At 39.6% G+C, this 12,097-nt stretch overlaps 2 pseudogenes; both read right to left on the bottom strand.

The window, feature by feature from the left end:
• Nucleotides 1-6,469: 6,469 nt before the first annotated feature.
• Nucleotides 6,470-7,187, bottom strand: LOC112087975 (annotated as a pseudogene).
• Nucleotides 7,188-7,759: 572 nt separating this feature from the next.
• On the bottom strand, nt 7,760-10,107 carry LOC18010004 (annotated as a pseudogene).
• Between the last annotated feature and the right edge of the window lie 1,990 nt (nt 10,108-12,097).

Raw genomic sequence — 12,097 nt, 5'->3', positions numbered from 1 at the left:
AGGGAATCAGACATCAGTACGCAGCACCAAGGACACCTCAGCAGAATTGTGTGGTGGAGAGGAAAAATTGAACACTGCAAAAAATGGCTAGAGCTATGCTCCATAGATATAAGGTTTCTCCACGATTTTGGGCTGAAGCCATCAATATGGCATGCTATATCATCAACTGGGTCTATGTCAAACAGGGCACTAAGACCACCCCCTATGAGATCTGGTATGGGAAAACCCCAAACCTAAGCTATTTCCACATCTTTGGCTGTGTGTGTTACATATTGAATGTCAAAGAAAACCTTGGAAAATTTGATTCAAGAAGTGACACGGGTATGTTTCTTGGTTATGCTACCAACAGTAGAGCTTTTCGAGTCTATAACTACCAGACCAAGATTATTGGTGAATGTATCAATGTGGTCTTTGATGATAATAGCAAATGCACACTCGAAGAGTTTACGTCTGAAGATGTGTCTCACACAGAAACGAGTAGAGAACCCTTTGTCTCGGAATCAGTTGATCACATGGCTGAGCATGAGAAATCGTTAAGAAACAAGGACGGTCCAGAAGGCAGTGGCCAAGTTGAGGTTCACATAAATCACTCAGCTTCTGATGTGATTGGAGATGTTCATGGTGGGAGGATCACGAGAAACAAGCAGATTGATTTCAAAGCCATGCTCAAACTGGCCTGTTTATCTCCTTCACTGAACCTACTAATATTGAGCAAGCTCTGCAAGACGAGTTCTGGGTAGCTGCGTGTCATGAAGAGCTTGAACAGTTTGTACAATTGGATGTATGGGATCTGGTTCCTTCTCCGGACAATGTCAACATTGTTGGAACAAAGTGGATTTTCAAAAACAAAATAGATGAGGAAGGAAATGTCATCAGAAAAAAGGCTAGGCTGGTTGCTCAAGGGTATTGTCAGATCGAAGGTGTTGACTTCGACGAGACATTCGCACCGGTTGCAAGACTGAAATCTATTCGACTGCTATTTGGTATAGCGTGCAAAACAAACATCCTGCTCCATCAAATGGATGTTAAGAGCGTTTTTCTAAACGAGATTCTTCAAGAAAAAAATATACGTTGCTCAACCTAGAGGGTTTGAAGATCCTGCCTTTCAATCCCGTATACAAGCTCAACGAGCTCTGTACGAATTGAAACTAACTCCTAGAACTTGGTATGAGCGGCTCGCTACCTTTTTACTTCAGGCTGGGTTCTCGAGAGGTGGTGTTGACCTGACCTTATTTGTTCAGTGTGTCAAATAGGACATCTTGATTGTTCAAGTATATGTTGACGACATCATATTTGGAGCAACTCATCCGAACTTGGTGAATCAGTTTGTGTCAACAATGAAAACTGAGTTTCAAATGAATATGGTAGGCAAACTGAGCTATTTTCTGGGCTTGTAGATCAAGCAAATCTCTGAGGGTATATTCGTTTCCCAAAGCACATACGCCAAGAACCTGGTAAAACGGTTTGATATGCAAACCAGCCGAGTTTCCAACACACCCATGAGCACCACCAGTAAACTGTCTCGAGATGACGATGGACCGAAGGTAGATGAAAAACTCTACAAAGCTATGATCGGGAGCCTGCTATATCTCATCGCAAGTCGACCAGACATCTATCTGAGTGTGGGTTTATGTGTTCGATATCAAGCAGCACCTCGTGTGTCACATCTGACTGCAGTCAAACGAGTGATAAAATATGTTAAAGGAACTCTTGATTATGAAATTTATTACTCAAAAAATACCAACCTTAATCTCGCTGGGTATTGTGATGCAGATTGGGCAGGGTGCTTGAACAATCAGAAAAGTACTTCAGGTGGGTGCTTCTTCTTGGGAAACAACATTGTTTCATGGCACAGCAAGAAGCAAAACTGTGTTTCACTATCAACTGCGGAGGCTGAGTATGTGGCCCTTGGAAGCTGCTGTACACAACTGCTGTGGAGGAGACAAATGCTCAATGATTACGGTATCCACACAGACTCTTTCCTTGTTCATTGCGACAATAAGAATGCAATTGACCTGACTAAGAATCATGTCCATCATTCATTGATACACACCATCACTTTGTTCGAGAATTGGTTTAGGATAAACTTGCTGTCATAGAACATGTTGCATTTGAGCATCAACTTGCTGATATCTTTACAAAACCACTTGATCTCAACAGATTTTTGTATTTACGAAAGGCATTAGGGATCTGTGAGAACTAAGACCGTCAGAAACAGGGGGAGGGGACATGTGTCATGTACAGTCTGGCTGTTAAATAAAACCTCCTGAGAGCAAGTCGTCCCCATAAGTGTTGTGTCTATGTTGATGATCGTGCATGTACAGTACTGACTCGATGAGAAGGTCACTCAGACTGGACTAAGATGCAATCACATTTTATGTCTGGATCTGATCACTGACCGGATTGAGCATAAGACCTCTAACTGATTCTTAAAGTGGCTGTGTGGTCTCTGTTTCATATTTGTCGGTTTTTTGGTCTCAGGTGGGTGTGAATGCTCCTCAGTCGAGGGTAAGCAGCACTAAAGTGTGACAAGGGTGCCCACAGAGTTTCTACATCAGAATCAGGCCAACAAAAAGAATACACATACGCAAGATAACCCTCAGCTAATGCCAATACAAATGTGGTGCGTGTGTGAATGCTCCTCAGCTAAGGGTATGCAGCACAATCTCAAAATAGCTTGGTTCTGATATGTGAAATTCTGTGATCATCTCGTATAAGGGACCACACACGTCTGACGTTGAAGTGGACCATTGAGGATCTATGTTATGTCAAGTTCTCAGTTGTACATATGCAAGATTGTCTGATTTGGGACCAGTCTTTTTACGGTCGATTAAGAATGTGAAAGCTCCTTGGCTAAGGGTATGCTGCACTCTTGGGCTCTCAGGTTGATTTTTTATAAATATCTTCTTAATCCGTGATCAGATCTTAGTGCAGTGTCCCCCCCCCGTGCAACTCTCACAGATCACTTCTGTGAACTTATGGTGTGTGTTACTCGGTCATGTGGTATGTGTCTCATTCTTAGCTCAGATGTACATGTGTTCTTGATAAGCATAGGGACCTTGTTCCAATTTTTCTCTAAGTATGGTGTTGTGTTCGTATGTGTTGCAATAATTTCGTTGTTGGGCTTGGGCTATGTCATTTGGTTTTTTGGGCCTACAGCCCACGTGTGTCGCTGATGCTTGTCTCAAGTTTTTTCTAGGGTTTGTGTTTCCCGCTTGAATAAAAAGGTCCCCTGATGGTTCATGTGCCACAAAACCTAACTGTGTGTCACAGCTTCTCCCTCTCACACTCACTGAAATCAACTCCTCCGCGATGCAGCGCAGCATTCGATTAGCCACTGCCAAGCTCCTCGCCTCTGCCATTGAGGCGTCTCGCCGCAGGTCTCCGATAGATGAAGAAACCCTCGCCGAAGCTCTTTTGCGCCTCATGGATAAGCGAAAGGCTCTACAGCGGTCTGGGAAAATCCCCATCAAAATTCCAAGTGCCGAGAAGGAGGAGAGCGATGACTCCAGTCGTGCTGCTGAATTTCATCTGCTATTCGCTGGCTTGTCTGCTCCTCCCAACAAATTTGAGAACCCTTTTGGTCGATCCGATGATGAGATGGAGGAAGCCTTTGCAGATGATCTCGATGATTTCGTCGATCTTCGTGAGCCCAGACATCCTCTGTACCTGGATCTCGAGTCGAGATATGCTGCAAATCGACGGGAACAACTTGTCAAAGACCGCGTGCATCCGGAACTCACCAGGCCTCGTCGCCGACTGCACGAAAACTTCTCTTCTCTCGCTGTGCAGGAGAGGTTTGTCTCGTTTCTTGTTCGGCCCTTCCACAACCAGAAGTATCATCCTTTGGATGACTCTAAGCTTATGGAAGCTCGGAAGATCTTGGATGATACCAGTCTGATCTATACCATCCTGGATGTGGAGCCTTACCGTCCTACTATTGTGCACGAGTTCTACGCCAATATTGGTGATCTGGAGTATTACAATGGGACCAATCTTGTTTACATTCGTGGCTGCATGTTTGAGTTCACCCCTGAAGTTATCAATAAGATATTCATCGTCGACGATTCTCTTTTATATGGTGATTGGGAGCAGATCCATATTGATGAAGCTGTGAATTTGGTCTCGGGTGGGCGCAAGAGTCGCTGGAAAGGCTTTCGGTCTCGCCATCTAACTCCTCTCTATGGCGTGCTCTACAAATTGTGTTGCTGCAATTGGATGCCTATGACTAACAACACTACAATGGTCAAAGAGAGGATTCGACTCCTCGCCTACATCATTCGGGACGAAAATTCAACTTCGGGAAGATGGTGTATGATCAGATGTTGGCTGCTGCTTGAAATCCGGAGATGATTAACAACAAACTCATGTTTCCGAATCTCATCTTCCAGCTCCTTTGTTTTCAGCGTGTGGTACCTGGTCACCGAGGAGACCGTTCTTTGGAAGGATTCCCCATCCAAATTACATTGGATCCAAAGGATGGACGTGGTTCTGAAGATGATGAACCTCAAGCAGCTCTGTCACTTGCAGCAGACCTGGACCAGCTTGCCACCTTGCTCAAACGCATTCAACTGCATGTTAAAGGTAAGTATCTCTCTTGCGTCTTCTGGGTTGGACTGTCTTGTTGTATTTTATCTGAATATGCACTCAAGCAGGGAGATAGTACGCCAAAATGAGTTTCTCATCAGGACAGGCATGGTCGGAGCAAGGAAGAGCACACACTGAGGGGGAGCAGGGTGATGAGTCCGAGGATGAGGATGGCTGGGCAGCAAACTAGAGTGTTGCTGTTTATTTTGGAAGTTGTTAAAACTCTGAAGTTTGCTTTCGTATTTCGGTTGTATTGGATCTTAAGTTCATTGGTTGATCTTTTGGACTGAATGTGTTGATGTTTTTGGATTATTCGATATGCTTTGAAATCTCCATGGCAGCTGTTGTTGTGGGCTTGTCTGTGTGTTGTTGTGTTTAAGCTCTTTGTGCAGGTTGTTTTGAGTGACATATTCAAATAAAAAGGGGGAGAATGTAAGAGTCAAGAATTGACGATCAACAGGGACACATGTGTAGCACAGAGTGTAAAAGGCGCGAGAAACTCAATACGAAGACAAGGTGAATAACGTAAGTGGTGCTGACGTGGCAGCGAGGAATTGGAGTTGGCAAGAAGCTGTTATGTGAGATCGAGTATCCAAGATATGGAGATCAGAGGATTCTAACGATAAGGAAAGAGGATAAACACAATCTATGGGAATGTGTATAAGATGGAAAAAAGGGTTTTGTGTTAGGTACCCTTCAGAGAGAACAAGTCACAAGAAACTAGCCACGTGAGAGGTTGGGGTCTTTAGTGAGTGTTGTATTGTCTTAGTTACACAGCTGTTGCTGTGTTTAGGTTGGATAGATTAAGAATTGGTCAGTGTCAAATTGCAATAGCAAGTTCGTGTAATCCTGATTAGACAAATCTGAAGAATTGTCGAAATGATTCTTAATAAAAGACAAATAACATTTCTGTGTGTTCTACCTTCAGTCTCTTTGAAACAGCTTTTACAAGACGTCCAAATTATTGCCTTGTAAATTTGTCGCAATGCTTGCTCTGCTCATTGTCAATGGAAAAGGCATACGATGATCATGTGTGTCACGATCATTTGATCATTTGAATTAGCAAATTTAAAGTATCTTCTTTTATATAATAAAAAGAAAAATATGTATTATTTACTAACTCAAGAACTAAGAGTCATAAAAGCAAAAACAATGAAGAAAACACAGCAATTTGACTCATATGCACGCTCACATGACATGAGTCAGGCGAATAATCACATAGTTTCTTTCTTTTTTGCATCATTGCATGAACATGCGATAGTGTGAATGTGACTCAGCAATAATTAGAAGAGATATTATGTTCTAATTAGTTTTTAGTGAGACACGGGAGGAGACGCTATCACTTACCCTTATAGAATCGCAACTTTTGTCTTCGGTTGGTTCTAAATCTTGGTTTTTCTTCCTTGAACCGAAGTTTCCCTGACGAAGATCATTGTTACTACTCTTTCCTGAAGGTCATAACTCATAAGTCAAGTGCTGAAATGCATTTTCTTGTGACGCAAGGCACATTTGGAGACGTTTCTATTTTTGGAACTTAGTTCTACCATCATGTTGTAGTGATTGTTACGTATATTAAAGACTTGCGCAAGACATATTTGGAGACGTTTTTGCGTACGTGTGTGGGTAAGATCGTTCTTTGTAATGTGTTCAATCCTTCCCGTTATATAATCAAATCAACTCCGAAACTGGCAGCTTCGATTCAGATTGAAACGATCATAAAACTCAACTTCTTGATTTATAAAAGAAAACAAAAAAACATAGTAATAAAATGTCTTTTATTCTATTTTTTCATTACCGAGATCTGCATAATCCAATACTTCCCAAGAGTGAACAACACCCTGGACAACGTCTTTAGGAGTAGTAGATTTGGCCTTCTCTTTGCTCAGCTCAGCTCTGAGATCTGCTCTAACGACATTACTTTAGCAGCAGAAGCAGCAGACCTGACCTTCTCCGTGTCCAGTTCAAGGTTGAGATTCTTGATGTGTTCCTCGATTTCTTGGAATCGAAAACTATTAGCATTTGTTTTCTTCCTCTCCGAGAGGACCTCATTTAGCTTTGTTTTCAACCAGCCTAGCTTGAAGCCAGCTTCTGTTAGCTCGATCAACTCGCTGTGAACATTGCTTAGCTCAGTCTCAGATAACCTATGTGGAGGCTTGTTCAGTGTCTCGATGAGACCAAGGAGGGTATTCATGTATGTTCTCCTCACCAATTGGTTCTTTAGTTTGAAATTCAAAGCAATGTTCGGGTGTTCCACGAAAATCCGACCCACTGAGGGTACCTGTCCACAAGAAAAAGATTATGCTATAATGCTAAGCAGTTCCAATCCTAGAAAAGGGAATTCAAAAAAAAACCACGAACTTGGAAACCACAAACATCCATTGTCTCCTTCCCAGTTACTTGTGCTTCATCAACTTCAACTACTTTTACTTCCACTTTAACGATCAGTTTGTTCTCCTCCAAAAATCCTTTTTCTTGAAGAGTTTTAAGAGGCACGAGCCTTCATTAAACCCCCATCCTGAGGCCTGAGCGCAGAACAATTTGCACGACGGTTGTGTAAAGATAAAAACAGAAAGATATAAAAATTTCTCTTCATCAATCATATAAGTATATATACATGGAAGATAAGTTAATTACCATGATATTCTGTGTTTTGTTAAATTTTACATATAATATAAATCTAACCAAAATTGCGTACGCTTCTTCATTCCGAGACATGGATCAGAGTCAAAGTTAAGCGTTTCTCGGAAAAGACCGTAAAAGCAACTAGCAATTGCATACACATGTGCCACTTGCCATATTAATTTTCATGGCTTCCAACTAAAAATCATTTAACAATGAGTAAATTAGTCCATTTCCATTAAATATTACTCATAATCCTAGTATACTCTCAATATGATATTCTTAATCAAATTTGTCGTCTAAATTATTTGATGAACAAATAATTTTAGTTTTCAATTTGACCATACACGTTTGTTACATATAATTTATGTCCTAGGTAATTTTTTGTCTTCTTTAATAATTAAAGTAGAAAAAGATTAGTAGAAAGATATTATTGACTTAAAAATAGTTCAGTACTCAAATTGAAGGAGCCCATATATATTGTTTTGTTGAAAATACTTAAAATAGACGGATATGGAAAGTGACCCAAATTTTCGACAACAAAAATATCAAATCAGGACAATAAGAGACGAAGAATCTCTCCAGAAAGCTTGAACGATTCCTCAATCTCTTCCAAACAATGATTCTTCTCTTCTATCGTCCACAACTGCGCAATCAATATAAAATATGCTTTAGAGTTAAAAAAAATCACCAAGCTTAATTTCTCATTCTTCGCACAGTTATCCTATATTATATACCTCAGCTACTTTGTTCAACTTTTCCCGCACGTTCTGCAACAATTCGGAAAGTTCACCGTCCCCATTTGTAGAACGCAAGTTCTTTATCGTCGAGTATCTTCTTAGATACCTGTTAAAACTTGTAAATCTTCAGAAAAAGATCGACTTTTAAGTGAGAATTTAGCACATAAAGCTTTTTTGTTTTACCTTTGTCCCAACCATTCGACCACCGGCGCTCTGTCCAAAGTAGATCATGTAGAAGTGACAGATGAATGCTTGAGGATCCTTCTCTTCTATATCCTTTAAATACTGAGCATATATTTTACCAGGGGTCATTGGCTCTGGAATGGAGTAACCTTGTTCCTTGAACCATTCCAAATCCTTGCCCAATCTATCTGCCCTTTCCAATCCTGTGTTCTTGAATTCAGCGTCTACATAAAAAACAGAGTTTATGACAAGGTTACACAAGAACGAGGACATGCTCTTTGCATATTGGTTTCTATTTCTTTTACAAGTGCCATGGGAAAGTTTAAGTTTCACTACGGGAAATTTTGGTTTGATGAACTAAAAAACTTTTATAATTTGAAAACTAACTTATGCTGTTAAGACTTTGAAAACTAATCCATGTTTCTTAAGTAATAAGACAAACAATTTTTTTAAAGTTGTCCACCAACAAACATTTAATCAGTTGCTCGCAGTATAAGCTTTGATGCACTTGTCAAAGTCACTAGTGACTCAGACTGTCATGTGATTGCACATGAGTTCCACCACCATTTTGACTATCCACTGGTTGATTTTCTAGTTTTATAACTTTATTCATCATTTTTGCTGATCCAATGCTGCAATTTTCTCTCAGCATTATATAACGTGAACATATTTTTAGAATATTTGTATCAATATATTAGACTAATGTTTCGTACCTTAAATAGTTTAGCCAATTTAAATCATATGGGTTCAATTTCCGTTATGTAGATACTTGTACTATAAACTGAAGTGCCTCAATGGTTTGAACTTGGAACAACTAATTTATTATATAAAGACTCAGTTGAGTCTCACAAAATTAACACATCAGCATCCATTTTTTTGACACATCAGATTAAAAAAAATTATGAGAGAATTAAATAATTAAATTATACTAATTTCGTTTTTAATTGAACATAGAAACCAAAAAAGAAATGCATATTAATTTATGGTTCATAATGAACTGCAAATTAATTTCCATTTTAGAAGGTGGAAAGATGGAATCTCAAACAATCTCCAATGCTTTCTATAATTGACTCAAAATTCCACAAGTCAATATGTAAGATTTTTTATTCTTCGTCTCCTCTTTGATTTATGGGTTTTTGAAAGTTGCATTAGATTCCTTGTATTGAATTCATTCTGGTTTTGTTTACATAGATATTGATTCATTTTCTTTGTATAAAGGCATACCTACCAATGACAAAGCTACAACCGAAACAAAGGGTTGAGACTTGAAGTTTCGGGCAGAAATCAACAAAAACAAAGAAGAACACAACACTGTTTGAGCATAAAGAAGAAGTACGACAACATGGAGAAGACACTTGGTGAGACTAGGAAGAAAGTAGAGGATAAGATGGTTTTGAAGGGAGGACTCGAAGTAGCAGAGAGTAAGCTCTTATAATTGTTCCCGTTGGGAATTTGCCACTGATTGCTAAGAAAAAGCTCATCTCAAAAGAATTTAGTTAATCTCGAACGATTAGGTTCAAGTTATGTTCATTGATTTTTTTATTTCCTTTAATCTTGATTGATTAGTCAAAGAAGACAAGGAAATGAGCTCTATTGTTTAAGCAAATCAATGACAAAGCTTCATGGTCAGCTCTTGAAATTCTAAATTCTAATAAAATCTATTTTAATTTTGGTTGAAAGTCTCTTATATTCGATGTATGATTTGAAGTTTCAGTTATTACATCTACAAAAAATAATGACTACATTTTACGAGTTCATATGATATTCATATAACCAAATACAAAAAAAAAGATTAAACTTATAAAAAATGTCTATTAATAAATTATATTAAAACAAAAAAAATCTCATTTAATGATTATATTTTCACAAATTTGGATGATATTTATATTATGAAAAAAAAAAATTTTGTAAAACAAATGTAATTTTATAATGTATATTAAAACAAACAAAACACCCGCATGTACATGCGGGTATTCATCTAGTACAAAATTAAAGTTGCCAAAAAAAATTATTAATATGTTTTTTTCCTTCATTTTTAAAAAAGTAATAGACATTAAATATGTAAAGAAGAAGAGATTTTCAAAAAATTTCAAAAAATTAATAAAGAAGAGATTTTCAAAAAGTAATAAAGAAGAGATTTTCAAAAAATTAAATATGTAAAAAAAATTTTAATTTTGATATTTTAAAACTAAAACCAGGTGCTCCAAAAAAAAATAGTAATCATTCACTTAAAAATTCATTGAGTTAAGATGTAAAAATATTTTATGAAAAAAAAACCTCGTTTTTTTTTCGAAAGTGATACTCTAGCCGACTTTACTGTTCTCGAATCTTTTTTGGTAAAATGTCGGATGTGGCTCCGCTGGATCCTCCGGTGCCTCCCGATTTGCTCATCCTTCCCCGTCTGTCGAAGTCCCTCGCCTTGTGGACTCAATGATGCTTGATGTTGTCGCTTCCATGTTTCTCACCTCCTGCTCCGTTAGTGGAGTCAGCTGGTGTCCCGTCGATTGGCTCCGCTGGACAATCGTCTTCTGTCTCCGCTCCCGGAAGCGTTGAACCCCTCCTTTCCCGATGTCTTTTCCCAAGCTGACCTAAATCAGTCGAAGAAAATGGGGGACACTTTTTATTGGGCCACGAGGATATTCTCTAACTGCAAAATCAAGAACTCTTCGGTTCCGGTGACTATCTCGGCGGAAACAAGACCTCGGGTGAATGTCCCAAACGCGGTTTTTGAAAGAGGTGCCAAGCTCCATTCCAATTTCATCGTCAGTATCTTCAACGGGAAACTGCTTTCCCACGACAAGATCTGGGGTGTCCTAAATTTCCTGTGGGAAAGAGATAAGCGGGTAACTATCCAAAACTTGTCCGCAAATGTTTTTCTTTTCCACATCCCTTCTGCTTCTCTTCGTCGCAAGATTCTCCAACATGATTTATGGAGGGTAGGTGACTCGCCCTTCTTCGTTACCGAATGGAAGGCCTCATTCAGTTTGGATCCTCCATCGCTTCATAAGGTGCCGATTTGGGCAAAGATCAGCAACATTCCTTTCGACCTTGTGACTGCCGAGGGACTGAGTTTTATTGCCCGTCATCTGGGTACTATTTTTTACGGTAAGAGGTAGCATTAACTCTGCTGAAATAAAGGTTGTTGCTGATCTAACTAAGCCGCTCCCTGCCAATATGGAGATAGAGCGTGAAGATGGTCAAGTGGTTATCCTTTCGGTGTTCTACCCATGGCTACCTACTTTGTGCCCGGTGTGTAGTGAGATCGGTCAAAAAGCTAACCTTTGACCGAAATCTGCCCCTGAAGGAGCTCAGAGAGACCATGCCTCAAAGAACAGGAATGGAGGTGCTGGTAAATCGGATCTGAAGGAGAAGGGTACGGGTCCCCTCTATTCTCCAGGCTCAAGTTGTATTTTGGGTCAAAAATGGGTGAAGAAATCATCATAAGTATTCCAAGTTGACGATTTTCCCGAGTGTGGCGATGTATCAAATATGAAGGAACCATTTCCACCCCCCATGGTCGAAGCCCCTAGTGGTGATTCTTCTGCAGTGGAACAGTCGGGTCATCCGATCTCATCAATTTCAGTGTCTCCCCAAGCTGCAGACTCTTTGCAAGTGGCTGACATTATTTCGGCGGAGGCGAGTTCAGCTTTGATTCTACCACCAAAATCTGGGATGAACTCAATTCAGGTACCCTCAAATGAGGTGGTTGTTTCAGAAGCAAATCATTCAGGGGCTCCTCTTGTGGTGCTCAAAGATGGTTTTATAGCAGTTCCAAAATCTCTTTCTGCCAAAGGAGATGTGATCACATCAGATGCCTCAGAGGTGGTTCTTTCTAATCATTTTGGGGTGCTCCTATGTGATGAAAATCTGAGTGATTTGGAATCAGTAGTCCATAGAGAGGAAGATAATTTGATCTCCGACCAGGAGTTAACTTTATCCAGTATGTAAAACAAGCTCTGGATGATTAT

Source organism: Eutrema salsugineum, unplaced genomic scaffold, assembly GCF_000478725.1.
Source record: "Eutrema salsugineum unplaced genomic scaffold, Eutsalg1_0 scaffold_8, whole genome shotgun sequence".
Classification (NCBI taxonomy): Eukaryota; Viridiplantae; Streptophyta; class Magnoliopsida; order Brassicales; family Brassicaceae; genus Eutrema; species Eutrema salsugineum.
The sequence above is the reverse complement of the archived record's forward strand: the minus strand, read 5'-3'. Positions and strand labels throughout refer to the sequence as shown.